General features: G+C 40.6%; 1 pseudogene; it reads right to left on the bottom strand.

Annotated features, from left to right (window-relative positions):
- Positions 1 to 19,906: 19,906 nt before the first annotated feature.
- On the bottom strand, positions 19,907 to 20,305 carry LOC147633005 (antifungal protein ginkbilobin-like protein pseudogene; annotated as a pseudogene).
- Positions 20,306 to 22,555: the final 2,250 nt, after the last annotated feature.

Below are 22,555 nucleotides of genomic sequence, written 5' to 3'. Positions count from 1 at the left end.
CAATGGCAAGAGGCTATGGAAGCAGAGTACGATTCTCTTATCTCTAAAGGTACATGGATACTCACTGAGCTGCCTCCTGGCCGTACTGCCATTAAGTGTAAGTGGGTATATAAGACAAAATTTAAAGCAGATGGATCCTTTGACAAATTCAAGGCACGTTTAGTTGCCAAAGGTTATTCTCAAGTTCTTGGCGTTGATTATCATGAAACCTTTTCACCAGTTGTTCGCATTACTAGTATTCAGGTTTTATTGGCATTTGCTGTTCAATTTGACTTAGCAATTCATCAGATGGACGTGCGCACAGCTTTCTTGAATGGAGATTTGAATGAAGAAATTTACATGGAACAGCCAGAAGGATTTGTTATTGCAGGTAAGGAAGATCTTGTTGCTCGTCTTCATAGGGCTTTATATGGTCTTAAACAAGCTTCACGGGCCTGGTACATCAAGTTTGATCTTTTTCTTACCTCCCATGGCTTTCTCTCTTGCTCTTCTGATCCCAACTTATTTACCAAACACCAAAATGGTAGTTTTGTAATCCTTGCCCTTTATGTGGATGATACAATCCTTGTTTCCAATGATTTGGGATTTCTACACCAAAGTAAGCAGTTGTTATATTCGGCATTTGATATGGTGGATCTTGGAGAGCTTCACTCGTGTCTTGGCATTCAGATTCAAAGGGATCGCAGCAAAGGTATTTTATTACTTCGACAGTCAAAGTTTATTGAAGATACTATTAAGAAGTTTGGTTTGGAATCTGCACATTCAGCAACTACTCCTTGTCTTGCGAGTGCCATGAAAAACACTTCTGATGGTGGTGGCCAGCTTGTTACAAATCAACCATATGCTAATTTGGTTGGATGTCTTCAAGTTGGTTTGAACAGTCAAAACATATTGCTGTGCATTACCATTATGTTCGATACGAAGTACGCAAAGGCACTATCATGATTGAACATTGTCCAAGTGACCAGATGATTGCAGATATTCTTACCAAAGGTCTCAATGAGTCACGCTTCATTCTCTTGCGCTCAGAGCTTGGAGTTGCCTCGGGCTCACTCTTTCTAGATTAGGCTCTTTACTCTTATGGTAGCTTTGTACATATATCGTTGTAATCTTCTAGACACCATGCACTTTGCACATTTCACAATTGCACACTATGACCTCTTGGTCCTTTTGTATATTTGTACATAGATGCACAATGCACTTTAACATCATTACTTCTGGTTCATATTTTCACATTTGTATAGGGGCTTGGGTTTTTCCCTTGTACTCCCCAAGGGTTTTTTCATCCATAGCTAGAGACCCTTGTTTGAGTGGGAGTGTTGGAGCTCTATATATGGCTCACTCTACCTAACTTGGTCTCACTTATATATATGTATCTTCTCCTCAATATGAATTAGTCTTTGGGAGCGTACATGATGTGTCTCTTGTCTCGTCTCTTTCTCTCTACATTTCAACAAAAGCTACTAATGACACCACAATCTTGTGTATTCCTCTTTTCATCAATTCTTTGTGTTCGAAAATGCTTGCCTTCACACCATATAGCATTGAACATAGTGCACTGGACCAAAATAGAAGCAATATTTGTGTAAGTAATGTGAATAAATAGTAAAAGCAAATCACTTACAACTAATGCAAAACATTAGTTCTATGTACCTTTAACATGCATCCTCGTGCATACTTTCACTTTTTCCGCCGTGATATGCAGCCCCTCGCTGCTCTCTGCTCTCTCCGTTTCCTCATGCAACCACTCAACATGGATATCATTCCGAAGTGTTGCTAGATGCTTAGGGTACGCCTTACGAGAGCCATGTTGCCTCCAAAAGAGAGCTCTTTCTGCTTGCCTTTTTGTCTTTGCATCCTCATATCTTGTAACCCATCTGCTCATCACATCACTATTAAGGATGCAAGTGCAATTGAGATCATTAATCAATGTTCTGTTAATTACTTTACTCTGTCCTTTTCCTTGAGGCACAATAGAGGTCATCCTCAAGTCCTCTTCATTGCTCCATAGTCACGGCAAAGAGCTGTCCACCTGACCAAGAAATTCTGAAATATATACAAGAGACTCTTGTATCAACCAACCCTCGGCCATGCTTCCTTCGGGCCTTGCACTTTGCCTCACAAAGTCTTTTAAGGTCTTCATGAAGCGCTCTAGGAAGAACATCCAACGTGCATGCACAGTGCCACATAAAGCAATTTCGTCCACTAAATGCACAATGAGATGTAGTTGACTTGTGAGAATGGTTCGCGGAAAAGTCTCCTCTACCAAACAAACCACCTCCACTGCCATAACACGCGCATCATCCAACGTGGCTGGATCAATTGCTTTGGAACTAACATATCTGAAAAATAAATTAATAGTACGTTATACCTCATGCACATTCATTTTTTGCAAGGTATAATGAAGGGTGATCTGACATGGGTTTTACATACCTCACAAGCTCGCCCATCTTATAAATACATTTTTTCAAACTCTTGTTTGCACAATGGTCGATGCTAGTAGAGGTAGTATGAACTGCGCACATAAGAGCACATGTATATATGGTTTAGGGCATTACAAAATTTAATTTCAACGTACAAGACTTGGAAAACACTTACTTGGAGCATCTTGTGCCAATTGTGGGACTTCAATGCATATAGTTGCTCAACGCCTCTTTTCTTAGTGGTTGTAAAGACTCCCTTCAATGATCTCATGCATCCAGTGGGAGTACGCAAAGTGGTGATGGCCTGCTTTACCTGCCTCTCCTCTTTCTTTGATATAATCCATGGTGTAGGCGGAAGACGAACGTGCCCACCCTCCTCTCATGGCCAAGCTTGACGCATACATCCTGCGACCTGCAAATCCTCCCGTACGCTAACATTGTCTTGTTTACCAATAACATGTTCCCAAATACCAGATCCCACATTCTTGAAGATGTGCATGGGATCAAGAAGATGGTTGATCTTAAGATGGTAGCCGGAAAAAAATGGAGTACCTACACAAGGGATTGCTCTATGTGATCTTTCATCCAATTAGAGACTACAAAAACAAGATTGAAAAACATTACTATACATGTTCATGCCATCTGGAGGAAGAACATTTGTAGACTCCCAAATACGCTTCCAATCTTTTGCACGAAGTGTTTGTGGAGGAATGTTACTCTTACTAGCAACATATTTAGGATGATCTGACGGATGATCTGATGGAAGAAATCGATGATGATTATCGAATATGGTCTTACACAAACCGTCAGCATACTCATGTAGTACTAACGAAGGGCCACAAACAGGACATGCATGTTTACCCGATGTTTTCAAACCTGTTAAAATATAAAAAATAAAAGTTAGAATAATAAAGTCAATAGTTATAATTAATATAGCCAATAGTATTAGAGTAGGGAGGTAATTAGAATTCTTACCAGAACAATCGTTGTATCCTGCAAAGTCATGCATTGTCCACATCAACACTACTTTTAAGTCGAAGTGTCGAGAGGAGGGAGGCCTACTAATGTCCACCACTGCAACACCTCTCCATAGTTTCTCCAACTCATCAATCAACGGTTCGAGATAAACATCCATATGCTTGACTTTATGTTTCCCTGGAATTAGAAGGGATAACATAAGATGTCCCTTCTTGATCGCCATTGATGGTGGAAGGTTGTAATTCACCAACACAACTGGCCACATGCTGTATGCGGTGCTTTTGAAACCAAATGGATTCACTCCATCCATACCTAGGCCAAGTCTCAAGTTTCTGGGCTCTATTTGAAAGCTAGGCCACTCAGCTTCAATATGCTTCCAAGAAGGAGTGTCCACATGCCATCATCCGATCGATGTGAGGAATGCCATGACATGAGCTCTGCTATGGATTTGCACTTGAACATGTGTTTGATGCAAGGAATTATAGGAAAGTGTCGCAAGACTTTACAAGGTACATCAAAACTCTTCACATCTGTTCTATACCTTGTGATGCATGCATGTATGCGATCATAATCCAATCCTCCAAGAGATGTCACATAGCGCCTCGCTATGTCTCTTGAGGTGGGTAGTCTATTCCCTTTGGAAGCATGTTTGATAATAGCCTGCATCCAATATCATCAATTAGCCCTAAATCCTAAATCCTAAACCCTAAACCGTAAACCCTAAACCACTAATTCAAATTTGCAAGTTAGAATGCTTACTTCAATAATGCGTCAAGACTTGCATTGCTGTTTGTATATTGAGTAGTTCAAGTAAAGCACATAAAATAGAGAATGTGCACCCTACAAAAACCGGTGTCGATGAAGCCTTGTAAAGATGCTCTTGTTCCATATCATCATCGTCCATACCTTTGGGATCATCCCTAAAAAGATACCGCACCATATCATCAAACACTTCCTCTTCCACAACTTCGTGAGGTGCAGGGCTATTGTCATCCCTTTTCCACTCATCTCTGACAATAGATCCCGAAGCTCTAGCATCATCTCGTCCACGCTTTGCGTGCTCTCGCCACACGTAGGGCACCATGTTAGGGTGTGGTACTACATCCTGCTTCAATTAGAGTATATATATTACAACTCCATTAATTTGGACACCATGAGTCATTTGAATACTATCAATTTACATCTACTCACCTCTAAAGCTGTTTGATTCCATTCTCCATACATGGAGATGTGATTGAAGGTAATTCAACGCGCTCGTACAATGCATCCTTAACATCGATTACACATACACTTGATCCTTTGTCCCAACCACACATCGCGATTACGATGACACATTGTCTCATGCTCACCAGAACTGCTTGAGGAGGTTGATGACATCCTATGTACAAAAGAGCAAACACATAATCATAATCAGGTTTTAATGAAAGTATAAAAAGTCTCTATATCCTGTGTTGATCGCGTGTAATAGCGTGTCTTACTATTTTAAATCGCGTTTAACAGCACGTCTAGCTGTGTAAAATCGCGTGTATGAACGCGGCTATTTATTATACACGCGAATATACACACTCTCCTACACGCGACCACCTGTCTATACCTAACACATAACCCGCCGCCTTCTCCAAAAACCATTTTCAAACTCCATCTTTCCTCTCCTTCGTCGCCGCGCCAAATCTTCCCTCTTCCAACAGAGAACTAAAGCCAAGTGCAAGGAGCAGACACGGGTGAAGGAAACCAGCCAAAAAGAAGACTCACTTTTCCAGAGGTGAGTCAGTTTGTCCTTTGTCCTGTCTCTTTCCTTCCATTTGTTTATGCGATTGTCTCTTTTCCTTATGCGATTGTCTCCCTCCTTCTCTGGTCGTGCCTGCTTCAATATTTTTATGAACGATAGTGACAGTCTGGGCTCTCTTTTTAAGAAAGATTTATCGGTGGTCTGTCATTTTCGAAAAAGTTTTTGCGCAGGCCGCGTGTACGAGCGCGTGTATGTCTGCGTGTACCCTGTTTGCATAGATTGTTCACGCGAAGATACACGCATTTTTGGACGAGTTTTTACACGCGACTGTGTTTGTCCTTAAAGTTTACCCATGCTTGCGTGTCTTGCTTGTCCTCTTGTCCAGCTTGCATGTTTGGTCATCCAAAGCAGATTCATGTATATACTTTTATTTTTGTAGATTCTTCATGGATGCAGGTTCTTCATCCAATCCATTTGCATACGGCACTTGGATGATGGAGATGCTAAATCATTTTGGGCACCATCCTGGTCCAGTTGAGCTTACAGAGTACATGTATGCCCATCCCCCTCCTGGATTCCCTGGTATGGTCACCCCGCCCCCGAGAATCCATGTCACTCCACTGCCGTCTAGAGTCCGGCAAGATGGCATGCAGCTTCTCCTCTTCCACGCCCACTGAGGAGACATACCCCATCCCAGACACACTCACGCACACCCTCCCAGCACTACAAGGGATCGGGCTCATACCCGTGCTCGTAGTCGTGGAAAATGACTTGTGGAAAAAAAGTAACGGGCCCGTGTATCAACGCGTGTATCATCGCGGTCAGAGACATGCGTGTAAAAGCGCGTGTATAGAAGCAGTCAGACGCGCTGATACGAGGGCGTATACACGTGTTTTGTCAGTTTAGCTACACTTATACACGTGCATTTCACAGAGTATCCGCATATATACACGCGACTTTTACAGAGTTGATGCATCTATACACGCGAATAGAGAGCAAAAAAAAAAATCCAGAGAGTGCTATTTGGTACCTGAATGCTGTTCCAGCATTTCAGCAGCCAATAGCACTCTGTGGATTTTTTTTTGGTACATTGCACCATCCATGAGGAAGATTTAGTACATTGTCATTACACGATCCAAGAACGACATGAATGCATACATTGTGAATACACAATTCAAGACAGACATGAATGCAATACTATCAATTCACGATTCAATATTACATCTGGATCCATCGTGCCTCCACATGCTGCTTGCTCTTCACGCCACCCTCTGCTCGTTTCTTTGCCTCCTTCCACTCGCGTTTGTGCGCAGTGGCATGTTTCTCGGCAAGATAGCCACCCACAGCTACATTTAGCCCATCATCGTACACGAGTTTCTTAAGGTAAGATCTTTTATTACTTAAGATCTCCCTTATTCGTGTCCTTCCCCATACATCCGAGAATGTCGCATATGGGGGATTGGGGTACCAACTATGTACAGCATCTATCACCTCCCCAACTAATCGGCTATTTTGATCTTTAAATCTAATAAAACAATTTCTGTACAAGTTTGAAACTACCCCACGCATGTACTCCATTACCTCTTTCCCCCTCGCATCCATCACTACCCCGCTCCTATCCGTCACATCATAGCAGATCACTCCTCGGGGAGTGTGTCTAGGACGGGGTATGTCTCCTCAGTGGGCGTGGAAGAGGAGAAGCTGCATGCCGTCTCGTGAGACTCGCAGGCATAGACAGCAGTGGAGTGACATGGATACTCGGGGGCGGGGTATAGATACCAGGCAATCCAGGAGGGGGATGGGCATACATGTACTCTGTAAGCTCAACTGGACCAGATGGCGCCCAAAATGATTTAGCATCTCCATCATCCACCAAGTGCCGTACGCAAATGGATCGGATGAAGAATCTGCAAAAATAAAAGTATATACATGAAGGATCCATGAAGGGAAACACTCTATGTATCAAAGCACAGTCGCCATGAAGGGAATCACTCTATGTATCAAAGCACAAATGCAAGCTAGCACATTTGATTTTGTGAAGGCAAGCCATATGCAGATGGGATCATCTCTCTCTTGAGTTGGATTGCAAGCATGGGTGAAACACATTCGCGTGTAAAAACCCATCCAAAAACGCGTGTATATGCGCATGAACAGTCTGTGCAAACACGGTACACGCAGACATACACGCGTTCTTACACGCGGCCTGCGCAAAAAAAAATTTGAAAACGACCGACCACCGATAAATCTTTCTTGTAAAAAAAGCCCAGACTGTCACAAAAGTACTGAAGCAGGCAGACCAGAGAATGTTGAGATATCGAGCTCGTCTAGTGAGGCGGTGGACACTGATGACCCGCCTGGGGGATAGGCCCCATACTTACGCCACTGGCACATGGTTGGTGAGATCTTGGGTGATATGCGGCCAGTGGGATGACAGGCTGTGTGACAACCATTCTAGAGACTGGCATAGTTATAGCGCCAGCTCATTTAGTTGGGTTCACACTATAGAGAACCCGTGTATGTAGTGGTTGAGTACCTTTCATATTATGTGTACTCTTATCTTGTATATGGTGTGTTGAGTGTTGAGTGAAGAAGAAGAAGATTTTCAGCCTCTCACCTTGTGTGTTCTCTATTAGGGTCTTGTGATTGTGTGTGTGTGCTTGCAAGAGCTCAAGCTCTCTTCCCCCCTGCATCTTTTCAGAGAAGGACGGAAAAGAGACAATCGCATAAACAAATGGAAGGAAAGAGACAAGACAAAGGACAAACTGACTCACCTCTAAAAAAGTGAGTCTTCTTTTTGGCTGGTTTCCTTCACCCGTGTCTGCTCCTTGCACCCATGTCTGCTCCTTGCACTTGGCTTTAGTGCTCTGTTGGAAGAGGCAGGGACGAAGGAGAGGAAAGCTGAGTTTGAAAATGATTTTTTGGAGAAGGCGGCGGGTTATTTTAGGTATAGACAAGTGGTCGCGTGTAGGAGCGCGTGTATTTTCACGTGTATAATAAAACAGCCGCGTTTATACACGCAATTTTAAGGATGTAGATGCGCTGTTACACGTGATTTAAAACAGTGAGACGTGCTTTTACACACAATTAACACAAGATACAGCCGCATTTATACACGCAATTTTTAAGGATATAGATGCGCTGTTACACGTGATTAACACAAGATATAGAAACTTTTTATACTTTCATTAAAAACTGATTATGATTATGTGTTTGCTCTTTTATACATAGGATGTCATCAACCTCCTCAAGCAGTTCTGGTGAGGATGAGACAATGCATCATCGTAATCGCGACGTGTGGTTGGGACAAAGGATCAAGTGTATGTGTAATCGATGTCAAGGATGCATTGCACGAGCGCGTCGAATTACCTTGAATCACATCTCCATGTATGGAGAATGGAATCAAACAGGTTTAGAGGTGAGTAGATGTAAATTGATAGTATTCAAATGACTCATGGTATCCAAATTAAATTAATGGAGTTGTAATATATATACTCTAATTGAAGCAGGATGCAGTACCATACCCTAAAATGGTGCCCTATGCGTGGCGAGAGCACGCAAAGCGTCGACGAGATGATGCTGGAGCTTCAGGATCTATTGTCAGAGATGAGTGGGAAAGGGATGACAATAGCCCTGCACCCCACAAAGTTGTGGAAGAGGAAGTGTTTGATGATATGGTGCGGTATCTTTTTAGGGATGATCCCAAAGGTATGGACGCCGATGATATGGAACAAGAACATCTTTACAAGGCTTCATCGACACCGGTTTTTGAAGGGTGCACATTCTCTATTTTACGTGCTTCACTTGAACTACTCAATATACAAACAGTTTATGGATGAAGCAATGCAAGTCTTGACGCATTATTGAAGTAAGCATTCTAACTTGCAAATTTGAATTAGTGATTTAGGGTTTAGGGTTTAGGGTTTAGGGCTAATTGATGATATTGGATGCAGGCTATTATCAAACATGCTTCCAAAGGGGAATAGACTACCCACCTCAAGAGACATAGCGAGGCACTATGTGACATCTCTTGGAGGATTGGATTATGATCGCATACATGCATGCGTCAATGATTGAATTCTCTTTTGTGGGACGCATAAGGAGGCTCGACATTGTCCCACTTGTGGTGAAGCAAGATATAGAACAGATGTGAAGAGTTTTGATGTACCTCGTAAAGTCTTGCGACAGTTTCCTATAATTCCTCGCATCAAACACATGTTCAAGTGCAAATCCATAGCAGAGCTCATGTCATGGCATTCCTCACATTGATCCGATGATGGCATGTGGAGAATTCCAGCAGACACTCCTGCTTGGAAGCATATTGAAGATGAGTGACCCAGCTTTAAAACAGAGCCCAGAAACTTGAGACTTGGCCTAGGTATGGATGGAGTGAATCCATTTGGTTTCAAACGCACCGCATACAGTGTGTGGCCAGTTGTGTTGGTGAGTTACAACCTTCCACCATCAATGGCGATCAAGAAGGGACATCTTATGTTATCCCTTCTAATTCCAGGGAAACATAAAGTCAAGCATATGGATGTTTATCTCGAACCGTTGATTGATGAGTTGGAGGAACTATGGAGAGGTGTTGCGGTGGTGGACATTAGTAGGCCTCCCTCCTCTCGACACTTCGACTTAAAAGCAGTGTTGATGTGGACAATGCATGACTTTCCAGGATACAACGATTGTTCTAGTAAGAATTCTAATTACCTCCCTACTCTAATACTATTGGCTATATTAATTATAACTATTGACTTTATTATTCTAACTTTTATTTATATTTTAACAGGTTTGAAAATATCGGGTAAACATGCATGTCCTGTTTGTGGCCCTTCGTTTTAATACATGAGTATGCTGATGGTTTGTGTAAGACCATATTCGATAATCATCATCGATTTCTCCCGTCAGATCATCCTAAATATGTTGCTAGTAAGAGTAACATTCCTCCACAAACACTTCGTGCAAAAGATTGGAAGCGTATTTGGGAGTCTACAAATGTTCTTCCTCCAGATGGCATAAATAGGTACAGTAATGTTTTTCAATCTTGTTTTGTGTAGTTTCTAATTGGATTAAAGATCACATAGAGCAATCCCTTGTGTAGGTACTCCATTTTCTTTTGGCTACCGTATTGGACCCGTCTTAAGATCAACCATCTTCTTGATCCCATGCACATCAAGAATGTGGGATCTGGTATTTGGGAACATGTTATTGGTAAATGAGAAAATGTTAGCATACGGGAGGACTTGCGGGTTGCAAGACATATGCATCAAGCTTGGCCACACGAGAGGAGGGTGGGCACGTTCGTCTTCTGCCTGCACCATGGATTATATCAAAGAAAGAGGAGAAGCAGGTAAAGCAGGCCATCACCACTTTGCGTACTCCCACTGGATGCATGAGATCATTGAAGCGAGCCTTTACAACCACTAAGAAAAGAGGCGTTGAGCAACTATATGGGTTGAAGTCCCACAATTGGCACAAGATGCTCCAAGTAAGTGTTTTCCAAGTCTTGTACGTTGAAATTAAATTTTGTAATGCCATAAACCATACATACATGTGCTCTTATGTGCGCAGTTCATACTACCTACTAGCATCAACCATTGTGCAAACAAGAGTTTGAAAAAATGTATTTATAAGATGGGCGAGCTTGTGAGGTATGTAAAACCCATGTCAGATCACCCTTCATTATACCTTGCAAAATGAATTGCAAAATGAACGTGCATGAGGTATAACGTACTATTCATTTATTTTTCAAATATGTTAGTTCCAAAGCAATTGATCCAGCCACGTTGGATGATGCGCGTGTTATGGCAGTGCAGGTGGTTTGTTTGGTAGAGAAGACTTTTTCGCGAACCATTCTCACAAGTCAACTACATCTCATTGTGCATTTAGTGGACGAAATTGCTTTGTGGCACTATGCATGCACGTTGGATGTTCTTCCTAGAGCGCTTCACGGAGACCTTAAAAGACTTTGTGAGGCAAAGAGCAAGGCCCGAAGAAAGCATGGTCGAGGGTTGGTTGATACAAGAGTCTCTTGTATATATTTTAGAATTTCTTGGTCAAGTGGACAGCTCTTTGCCGCGAACATGGAGCAATGAAGAGGACTTGAGGATGACCTCTATTGTGCCTCAAGGAAAAGGACAGAGTAAAGTAATTGACAGAACATTGATTGATGATCTCAATTTCACTTGCATCCTTAATAGTGATGTGATGAGCAGATGGGTTACAAGATATGAGGATGCAAAGACAAAAAGGCAAGCAAAAAGAGCTCTCTTTCGAAGGCAACATGGCTCTCGTAAGGCGTACCCTAAGCATCTAGCAACACTTTTGAATGATATCCATGTTGATTGGTTGCATGAGGAAATGGAGAGAGCAGAGAGCGACGAGGGACTGCATATCACGGCAGAAGAATGGGAGTATGCACGAGGATGCATGTTAAAGGTACATAGAACTAATGTTTTGCATTAGTTGTAAGTGATTTGCTTTTAATATTTATTCACATTGCTTACACAAATATTGCTTCTATGTTGGTCCAGTGCACTATGTTCAATGCTATATGGTGTGAAGGCAAGCATTTTCGAACACAAAGAATTGATGAAAAGAGGAATACACAAGATTGCGGTGTCATTAGTAGCTTTGAGGGAGCTAATGGAAAAATGGATGATTATTGTGGCACAATCCAAGACATATTTAGGCTTGACTTTCGTCTCTTCTTTGTGTATGTTTTGGATGTCAAATGGCAAATGAACGTGGTGGAAAAAGGGCCTAATGCAACGATAAAACGCCATGCAAGTGGCTATGTAACTATTGACTCTACAAAGTTTTGGCAAACAAAGAAAGATAGGCTCGTATTGCCACAACAATGTGAGCAGGTATGCATTTTTTTACTAATGTGTTTCATGTACATATATATCTAAGCTCGCGTACTCCTTGACTTTTGATATGCTAATTAATTACTGCAGTATGTGTATTTGAGTAGGTTATCTATCTGCTAATGGTGCATGACATTAAATGGTGGTACATCGTCCCTATTGCACCAGGTTCCAAAGTGATGTATAATACATTCACTGATATGGAGCATATGGAGGATGTAACAAGCCGCAATGAAGATGATGTCGAACATGCAAATGAAGATGTTGTGATCGATGATCAAGAAATAAGAGATGATCATGATAATGAGGATGAGCGTGCCATTTCTCATGATCATGAGGATGACCCTACCATTCAGGATGATGGTGATGTTGATGAGGATGATCAGGGCATCGATACCATTATCAATGGACAGAATATCAATAGTGGAATAAATTTAATCGTAGCCTTACAAATTGATCAAATGGATATTGATGTTGATCGTTTGGCAAGGATGGATCTTATTGAAGATGAGATCGAACCCTAACCAATCCATCACTGTATCGTTCTAAATTGATGACATTTCTATTGTATATGTTGTCTTTTAATTATCATCTCATGATTTATTTTTGAATATATTTCATTGTTGTAAATGCATGTAGTGGGATTGTGTAATGATATATACTGTAATGTACTATGAGATGGTTTAAAGAAAATGGTTTTTAATTTTGTAAAGGAATGGAGTTTTTCTTACTAAAGTTCGCGTGTGTAATAAAGCGTGTATAATTGCGCGTATATACATGCGCTGATACATGCGTTTCTGAAACCAATATACACGCGAATTTAGATGCCAATATACACACGCTAGTAGACACATTTCTGAAACCAGTATACACGCGAATTTAGATGCCAATATACACGCGCCCGATACTACTCATATACATGCACGACCATACACGCACCCGTAACTTATTGCGTGTATTGAACGCGTGTATGGCAGCAGTGTCTTGTAGTGCAGGCACCGTCACGTCAGGGCTCACAGCCACCATCATGTACTCCCTCTCACAGCCACCACAGTCACATACACAATACCCCAGTCGTGACTCCACCCGCAGTACAGAGGAGAGCAAATACTGCATTAAAAAGAGTGGGAGTGGAGGATGCGGCGGGTGCTTTGGTGGGGGAGGTAGTAGGGCACGCAGTGAGAGAGGAGATAGATGGAGAAGAGTTAGAGGAGACAGTGAGGATGAGGAGGAGGTGAGAGAGGTGGAGGGAGTGATTTACTATGATGTGACGGATAGGGGCAGGGTAGTGATGGATGCGAGGGGGAAAGAGGTAATGGAGTACATGCGTGGGGTAGTTTCAAACTTGTACAGAAATTGTTTTATTAAATTTAAAGATCAAAATAGCCAATTAGTTGGGGCGGTGATAGATGTTGTACATAGTCGGTACCCCAATCCCCCACATGCGACATTCTCGGATGTATGGGGAAGGACGCGAATAAGGGAGATCTTAAGTAATAAAAGATCTCACCTTAAGAAACTCGCATACGATGATGGGCTAAATGTAGCTGTGGATGGCTATCCTGCCGAGAAACCTGCCAACTGCGCACAAACGCGAGTGGAAGGAGGCAAAGAAATGAGCAGACGGTGGCATGAAGAGCAGGCAACATATGGAGGCACGACGGATCCAGATGGAGACCATTGGATCTTCGCATTTCAGATCTGGCGGCATCGAGTCATGGGAGGCAGAGTTCGTAAGTATCTTGCCACTTTATTTGATTGTTTACTTAATTCATTGATTCTATGATTGTTTTAATCTTACAAATTGTGTTGATTATGTTACAGCGCGACGGGTTATGGGGAGGAAGCCCACAGCCCACGATACTAGGTATGCTCGCCGGCATAGCAGACGTGACACGTGGGCCCTCTTCAGAACCGAGGGACGTATTATGGACGCGCAGTTTGAGATGGCCATGAGACCATACGGTCGACAGGTACTTGAAAACTCTAAACGAATGATTTTGGTTTATTGAATTACATATATATATATATATACTTATATACGATATGTTACTTGAACAGGCACAAGCTGTTGCTGCACCTGCTGATGCTCCTACCACTGATGATCCACCCGCCGCCACTGCTCCTGCTGGATGTGAGCACTACTCATCGGACATGTATACCGATGTGAGCTCATCTCATCATGAAGGGAGCAGCGGGTCATCATCTGGGTTTGAGTAGTACTCAGACTTATAGTATCACATTCCATATTGAGGATGTGGTTGTATATATATATTTGTAACTGAAGCCATGGGCTTTTTTAGACAAACCAATTTGATTTTGTATATATTTGTTTATCATTGAAGCCATGGGCTACTTCAACAATATATGGACTCCCTTGTATATATGTGTACACATAAAATTTTGATAGTAATATTGAATCACGAATTGATAGTATTGCATTTATGTCTGTCTTGAATCATGTATTGACAATGTATGCATTCATGTCGTTCTTAAATCGTGTAATGACGATGCACTAAATCTTCCTCGTGGATGATGCAATGCACCCAAAAAAAATCCAGAGAGTGCTATTGGGTGCTGGAATGCTGGAACAGCATTCAGATGCCAAATGGCACTCTCTGGATTTTTTTTTTGCTCTCTGTTCGCGTGTATAGACGCGTCAACTTTGTAAAAGTCGCGTGTATATACGCGGATACTTTGTGACATGCGCGTGTATAAGCGCAGCTAAACTGACAAAATGCGTGTATAAGCCCTCATATCAGCGTGTCTGATTGCGTCTATACATGTACTTTTACACGTATGTCTCTGGCCACGATGATACACGCGCTGATACACGGACCCGCTACTTTTTTTCCACAAGTCATTTTCCGCGGCTACGAGCGCGGGTATGAGCCTGATCCCTTGTAGTGATATCTCTATGCATAAGTCTAAACCCTAAACCCGGCACCCAAGGGTGAAATAAACATGAGGTTGAATGAATAAGAGAGCTTACCTCGACAATGTCAAGCCAACCAAGAGAAAACAAAAACACAAAGCTTAGACAATAAAGGCAACATGTGATATTAGAAAATTGTTAAGACCTCTTACAATACTACTCAGACAAGGGTGGAAGTGCCACTTTCGAATGATAGCTTCTGAGGAATTTCTACATGCTCCCCACTATTAAAGCCAAAGGAAACTCCTCTTTTACAAGAGAAGGATAGTGAGAAGATTGAGGTCTCCCCCTCCACTATAACTACCTACTCGCGACGGATAACCACTCCTAACTTAACATAAGTCGCATTCTAGATGGCATATAACAATGCCCCATATCTCTATGCATAAGCATGTGCATAGTCTATGCATACCCTACGCATAGCTTATGCATAGCCCATGCACACCCTTATACATAGATTATGCATACCCTTATGCATAGCTTATGCATAGGGGCCATAGGCTCTTGACCTAAATCTAATCCTCGGCAGCCAAGGGTACAAAAACACAAAGAGAAGAAGCATAAATAAAGAATGGAAAAAGAAAGCTTACCTCTTCTAGCTGAATCCATATGAACCATTGCGTAGCGGAACCCTTGGCACGTTTTCTTGAATATACCTACAAAAAATGATCATAATAAATCAAAACATTAGTTCATTAGCACTATGCATAGACTATGCATAAGAACTATACATAGGGTATGCATACCCTATGCATAAGAACTATGCATAGGGTATGCATAGGCTATGCATAAGCACCCCTTTGTATGAGGGATGTTCATACTCCACACTGCGAGCAAACTTGGAGCTATTGAACTTGCAAACAACTTATGGATGGAGTGATGCAAGTGTCACAAATCTTCTTTGGTAAGACTACCTCATTCTATTCTCTCAAATAGAAAATGTTTCATGTTCTATATACTCTCCTTACTAATATTTTGACATATTATTTCTATGTGCTCTCTATGCTAGGTATGGATTACACAAAATGATTCTCTTGAATTTCCTAAGTTATATTGCTTATTTGGTATTCTCATTCACTCACAAGTTATGTATTGGTAAATAGCACACACGATTGCTATGTATGTAGGTACATATCTTTAAAGGAGATGGATCCTACATCCATTGAGATGGCTCATCTCAATGCTATTGAGGGAGTGTGTATGATTGAGGATAACTTTTCTCAGTAGAACAATTCTCACTAGCCAATTGCATCTTGTGGTCCATTTGGTTATGAAGTGGCATTGTGTGGTGTTGTTCATGTTCGATGGATCTTTTTCCTTGAAAGGTTCATGAAAACCTTAAAGGACTTAAAGAGTCTCTTGTGTAAATCTCAAAACATCTACCTCGCATAGATCCTTCCATGCCACGATTGTGAAGCAACGAAAACTCGATGAAGCATTATGCCACAAGGTGAATACATTCTACATTCTAAATAGTCCCATCATGGAGAAGTGGATTGGGAGATATAACGATGCAATCAATAGATGAATGGATGAGAGAAGAGCTTTTAGAAGAGCAAATAGACGCTTGCCATTCCTGCCTAACTTGGAACCTCTACCAAATGTGATCAATATAGAATGGCTTTGTATGGCAATAACGATGGCATGGCGAAATGGAGAGACGATCAAAAGAGAAGAGCATGAGTATCCAAGAGGATGTGAACCTCACGTAAGTACATTCTTCATCTCTATCAAATTCTCATGTATATGCCTTCTTATGCACTATACTAAATGTCACGCTTTTGTTCAATATTAGTACAAACTATATAATGCAATATGGTCAGAGGGAAGGCACTTTTGCACGGAGTGTGTGGATTCTAAAAGAAACACATTTGATATAGTGTGATGGCAACTTTTGATGAGCAAGACAGTCGAGCTAGTAGACATGATACCAATGCATGATACCAATGTTATAGAGGACAATCTTGAGTATTGTGGAACTATTCACAATATTCTTGAGGCTGGATTTAGAGCATTTGTTCTATTCATCTTTGATGTCAAATGGTTCAAGGTGATATATAGAGGTGCTCAAGCAACCGTGAAGAAACATCCAAATCGGTTCTTTCAAACTGATTTCACCAAGTTTCGGAATGATGAGAAAGATACTTTCGTACTACCTTACTGACTGTCAACATGCTAGTAACCCAACCAATCCCAAATTAAATCTTGATGTAGTATAATAAAAGTGTAACCCCTTTGCTTTGTGATATTAGGTTGTGTTTCATGCCGATCAAATTGGTTCTTTCAAATTGATTCCACCAAGTTTTGGAATAATGAGAAAGATACTTTCGTACTACTTCAATGTCAAGTTAGTAATCCAACCAATCCTAAATTAAATCTTGATGTAGTATAATAAAAGTGTAACCCGTTTGCTTTGTGATATTAGGTTGTGTTTCACGCGGATCAAATTGATCCAAAGTGGTGGTATGTTATACAAGTTTCCTCTTGATCAAAACATATCTTTCAAGATCAAGATATGGAGGCCGAATCTCTGGATGAGGTGCAAGTACTACCTCAAATCGGCTCATTGGAAGAAGACAATGAAGAAAACATTTTGAAGGGAGCCGATGAAGAGCATGAGGAACATCAATCCGATGAAGATGATGAGTCACCTATCAATCGTTGACAGTGCTTCATTGGATCATGATAGTGATATTGATATTGATATGGAACCCCATCTTTTCATTGAGCTTCCATTAGATATAGACATTGATGAAGCAACACATATGGATTTATTGAGCTTCCATTAGATATAGACATTGATGAAGCAACAAATATGGATTTATTACAAGATGGGATAGATTCATGATCTTGACATTGTTTCGCTTCTCAAAAGTTTTCAATTATCTTTTATTTTTGCTCAAAACGTGGCTCCAAGGGTTCTAACGGATATTTTTTAAATGTAACGTGTTTCTAAAATTCAGCATCCAACAACTCTTTGGAATTTCATGCAGTGAAAAAATAGCAGCGTAATTTCACTGTACAACAGTGAAATTTCACTGATATAGGCACTGCCCACAGTAGCGAAATTTTGCTGCTATAAGCATTGTGGAGCAGCGAAATTTTGTTGCTAGAAGCGTTGCTGAGCAGTGAAATTTTGCTGCGGAGCAACGAATAGAATCCCCGATATCCTGACAAAATAAACGCTGTTATGTCCCCGATGTGTTATAGTGTAAAATATAATTTTCTGGTGGTGTAACCAAAAGTACATACAATGTGATAGACTCAATGTGATGAAGACAGTGATCTTATGGATAGATCAAAGAAATATGCTTTATAGATCTAAATCATCCTAGGATGCAAGTGATGCATCATGTTCAAGATAGTGATGGTGTAAACATGGATGTAGAGTACTTAAATTCAATTGTGATAGTACAATTTTTGTCCATGACTTAGCATAGACCTTTTTCTCTAGCATAGATTTTTTTTATTTTATAAACATGATCATTTGACAATTTGAATCTCTGATCATATTTAGAATTCTGAAAGTATGCATTTTATTTTGTTTTATGAGAAGACTATGAGTATTCATATCCCAAATTTTGTGCCACCTCTTAGGCTGTTAATGTTCTCTTTTTTTTAAAGCCACATTTTTGTGTCATTTTGGAAAAACCTTTCCTCTTGAGTAAAGAGTTTTCCAAATTCTCTTTAAATATCCCTACTAGAAAAAAAAACCTTTTGGAAATACCGAATATTTTAATTTGGCATTTCCTAAAAGATTTCCTTAGAAAAAAATGTTCTAAAATTTGTAATATATATTCTTTAAAAAATGCCATATGTTTTTCATTAATAGACGATATCATTCATTTGATGTATTCATTAAAAAAACACTTATGTGGTATTGCCATGCATGAAAAACTAAAAGTATGGACTCACACATTTAAAACTTTTGTATATTGTTTTCTTGGATATCTAGGACCACTGTACATATGTATGCCATTAAGAGTATAAATATCAAACTCTTCAATGGCATTTCAAAAAGTAACTTTAGTAGGTGTAAAACATACACATGTAAGGTTCAATGTTGTGAAGCACTATGTGCAAGTGCCAGATAAGTCTTTATTTGTGAAGGTACATGCATTACTCATTTTGTGTTCTCTCTCTCTCTCTCTCTCTCTCTCTCTCTCTCTTTCTCTCTCTCTTGTGTTATGATATTAGAAGAAGAATTAAACTCCCATAAAAACTTTTCATATTTGTCATTTAATCGACTATAGACGTGGAAAAATGAGGTCATACTCGTTTTCATTAAGATTTCATCCTTTGTATACTTTTGATATGTTCATTGACTCGATATTACTCAAAAGCATCGTAATATTTATCTGTAAAACTTCATCCATTTTGTGTCCCACGCACGATTTTGGAATGTTTAATGCTATATGGAGCTTCTTAAACACATCATTAGAAATCCTTTCGGTTTAAATCAAGTATTATAAGGCAATTCAATGAAAAGAACAAAACATTATTCGCATCTAGAGATGACCTTTCCAAGTTTGCGAAAAGTAATTTGGTAGGCTATCATTTTGCATGCTGAGTTTCTGTTTTTCCGAGGGTGTTGCTCCTTTCTTGTGAGGACAACAAACAATTCTCTTAATGCACTAGTTTCAAGCTTTCGAATTACCAAAAGAAAGAAAGTAGCCCATGCAAATACAAAACAAAGCCAAGTAGGAAATAAACATTTTCCCATGCCATCACATTTTGTGTGTTCAATTCCAAGTGTTTATTCCATAAAGTATAGGACCTTTGAGGTTCAATTGCAAGCGTTTATTCCATAAAGTATAGGACCTTGAGGTTCAAGACCCAAGGTGACATATCTATATGCATTAAGCTAGAACACCAACAGTGGTGGATTATTACGATAATAAATGTGTGTGCGAGAGAGAATATCATGGCTAACTTTCTAATACTATAGAGCAGCGACCTGATCTCGAAGGTTCCCTTAGAAGTTGTAGCATTCATAGTGGATCCAGCAATCAGGGTACTCAACGCGGGCTCCGAGAGCACTGTTGCAGATTCGCCATATGTCGCTAGAGAGCTGCCGAAGGCATTCGTCGCATTGCGAAGGCGAGCAGGAAGCTTTGCAGCAGGCCTCGCCGAAGGCGGGATCGTCGCCACCGCCCGTGCGGGTCTTGAAGGAGTAGCCCTCCGTGTAGGGGGTGTTCTCCACCAGCCGAGTAAATAGAAAGCCCAGGTGGCTCCAGAAGGCACTGCCCTGCGGGATGCCAAGCTTGTCGCAAGCTGCTGACACAACAGAAGTGTTGGTTGCACTTGTAGCAGCAGGGAGCAAGTTGCAGTACATAACTACTAGAAAAGCTGCGATTAGAACGACGCGCTTCATTGTGGGCTGTGATTGACACTCTGTGTGTGTGTGTGTGTGTGTGAGAGAGAGAGAGAGAGAGAGAGAGAGAGAGAGAGACAGTCTATGAGCCCTAGTTTATCACTTCAATCCAGCGAGAGAGAATAGCAGGCCCAGTGAGCTCAGTTCGTGGCCATAAGGAAACGGCAATGGCTCAATATTTATGGTCATAGTAGCTAGCTGTCACATGCGCACGTGTTTCTGATCGAAGGGTTGGCTATATCGTGCGGTTTACTCCTCAAACACGCGTAGCCACTTTATTCAAATCGGGCTTTGTACTAGCCTGCGTGTAGTAATCATGAGCCCTTGACGCCCATGCCCCCAACAAGGAGAGCCAACACTTGCCGCAACTACTTTATTCAAATCGGACTGTCACATGCGCACGTGTTTTTGATCGAAGGGTCGGCGAGTGCGTAACTACTTTATTCAAATTAGGCTTTTTACCAGACTCTCTGCGTGTCCTTGAGAGCCAAGACTTGCCGCGACTTTTAGTTCATTTGAACGTCCCGGATCACCTTTTACACAACAGTGACTCCAACAAAAAGCCAATGGATTTATATCTAATCATCTTCCGTTGAAACAGATCAACATCCTTTCATTCCTAGCGGCGGTTGGTTATTCAACAACTCTATGGCTACACTCATTCTATTCCAACAACTTCCAAACAACCAACCCAATCTTTGTGACACAAAGGCGCTTTGAACTTTCCTCACTTGCAAATGATTGTTTCAAGAAGATTCTTAATACATACTATTTTAGCAAGGCAATGTTATTTCCTTTGTGACCAATCAGTTTCTAGTGTTCAAACTCTAATTTGCATCTCGTATATAGTTCTATGTTGACCTCAACCTACTCTATCTTGTTGGGTGCCAAGGGTCTTTACATCTCAAGAATGTATCAAAGGTTCATACACAACCATAAAACAACATGTGCATCTCTTTAATATTCACATTATTAATTAAATAAACTATCTAATAATCTCTCCGTTATGTCCCTTTCAACGATAAATGCATTTAGTTTGCATTCATAGCCAAGAAGTTCATATATATCAAAAACCTTCTATTGCACAACTGATCCAATAGTCACTGGGGCATGAAACATTCACGAGTGTGTAAAGATATTTAATTTACATTTATAAATGTGCAATGTGTAAAAAGCTTATGCATGCATATGAACTAGAGTTGAAGGGTTACACAACCCTCACACTTATAATACCATTATTTAGTATTTTAGAGAAACCACACATGATAAAGAAGGAGGTCTTCTCTACCACCAACCAAAAAAGACCATACCATTGAGGGTGTGATTTTTGCCTCAAAACAAACACATAAGGAATTTTTATGGTAAGATTATAAAATTTATCACGTGCAACTCTCCCTTTTTATTAGATTCACATGCATATGGAAAATGAGGAAATGAAATGGAACAATTCACAAAAACGTTTCTTGTGTGAGGGTTACACAACCCTCACACTTAAAATATGTCTCGATGTCACAGAAAGGCTCAGAATTAGAAGTTAAGAGTTTAGGACAAGGATTTAAATAGAATTCCTTATATTTCCTCCATCTTGTTTTTGTCTTTCACATGCCTAATTAGGGAATAATGCTTTTCTTCTTATAGAAATGGAGAGAATATTTATTTTGTGAGAAGAGAGAGAGAGAGAGAGAGAGAGAGAGAGAGAAGCATCATCATCCCCTTAGTAATCTTGTAGTAAAAGGAGAGAGAGAGAGAGAGAGAGAGAGAGAGATAAGCATCATCATCCCCTTAGTAATCTTGTAATAAAAGGAGGAGTTTTGAGCATCATTCAGTACACTTTATCTCAGCATATTTTTAAATACACAACACACACACACACACACACACACACACACATAGAGACAGAGGAAGGGGGGAGTTTCATCTCAATGAAATTTGTGAGCAAAACTAGCAAAGTAGTAAGCTATGTGTGTAGATGCTAATAAAGATTGAATAGAGCTCTCATTGGGTAGCAAGTGCAGAGACCTTAAAACAAGGACATGGCATTATCTCTTTTTGTTGTACCTATGTTCAACATTGAGTTGTTGCATCCACATCATTTCTCAATTTCGCACATCTGTGCAAATACAATTGGATTTTTTCCAACAAAGGTTAGAGTTGTTTACTTCCATCCACTCTCACAATCTCAAGGGTTTCACTAAAAAATATTTTAATGTATCACGTGAGTTTACTGCAAGTATTTTTTAATTCACATTT

Source organism: Cibotium barometz, chromosome 12, assembly GCF_041138505.1.
Source record: "Cibotium barometz isolate CiBa-2024 chromosome 12, ASM4113850v1, whole genome shotgun sequence".
Classification (NCBI taxonomy): Eukaryota; Viridiplantae; Streptophyta; class Polypodiopsida; order Cyatheales; family Cibotiaceae; genus Cibotium; species Cibotium barometz.
Note: the sequence above shows the minus strand (reverse complement) of the source record. Positions and strands in the feature narration are given on the sequence as shown.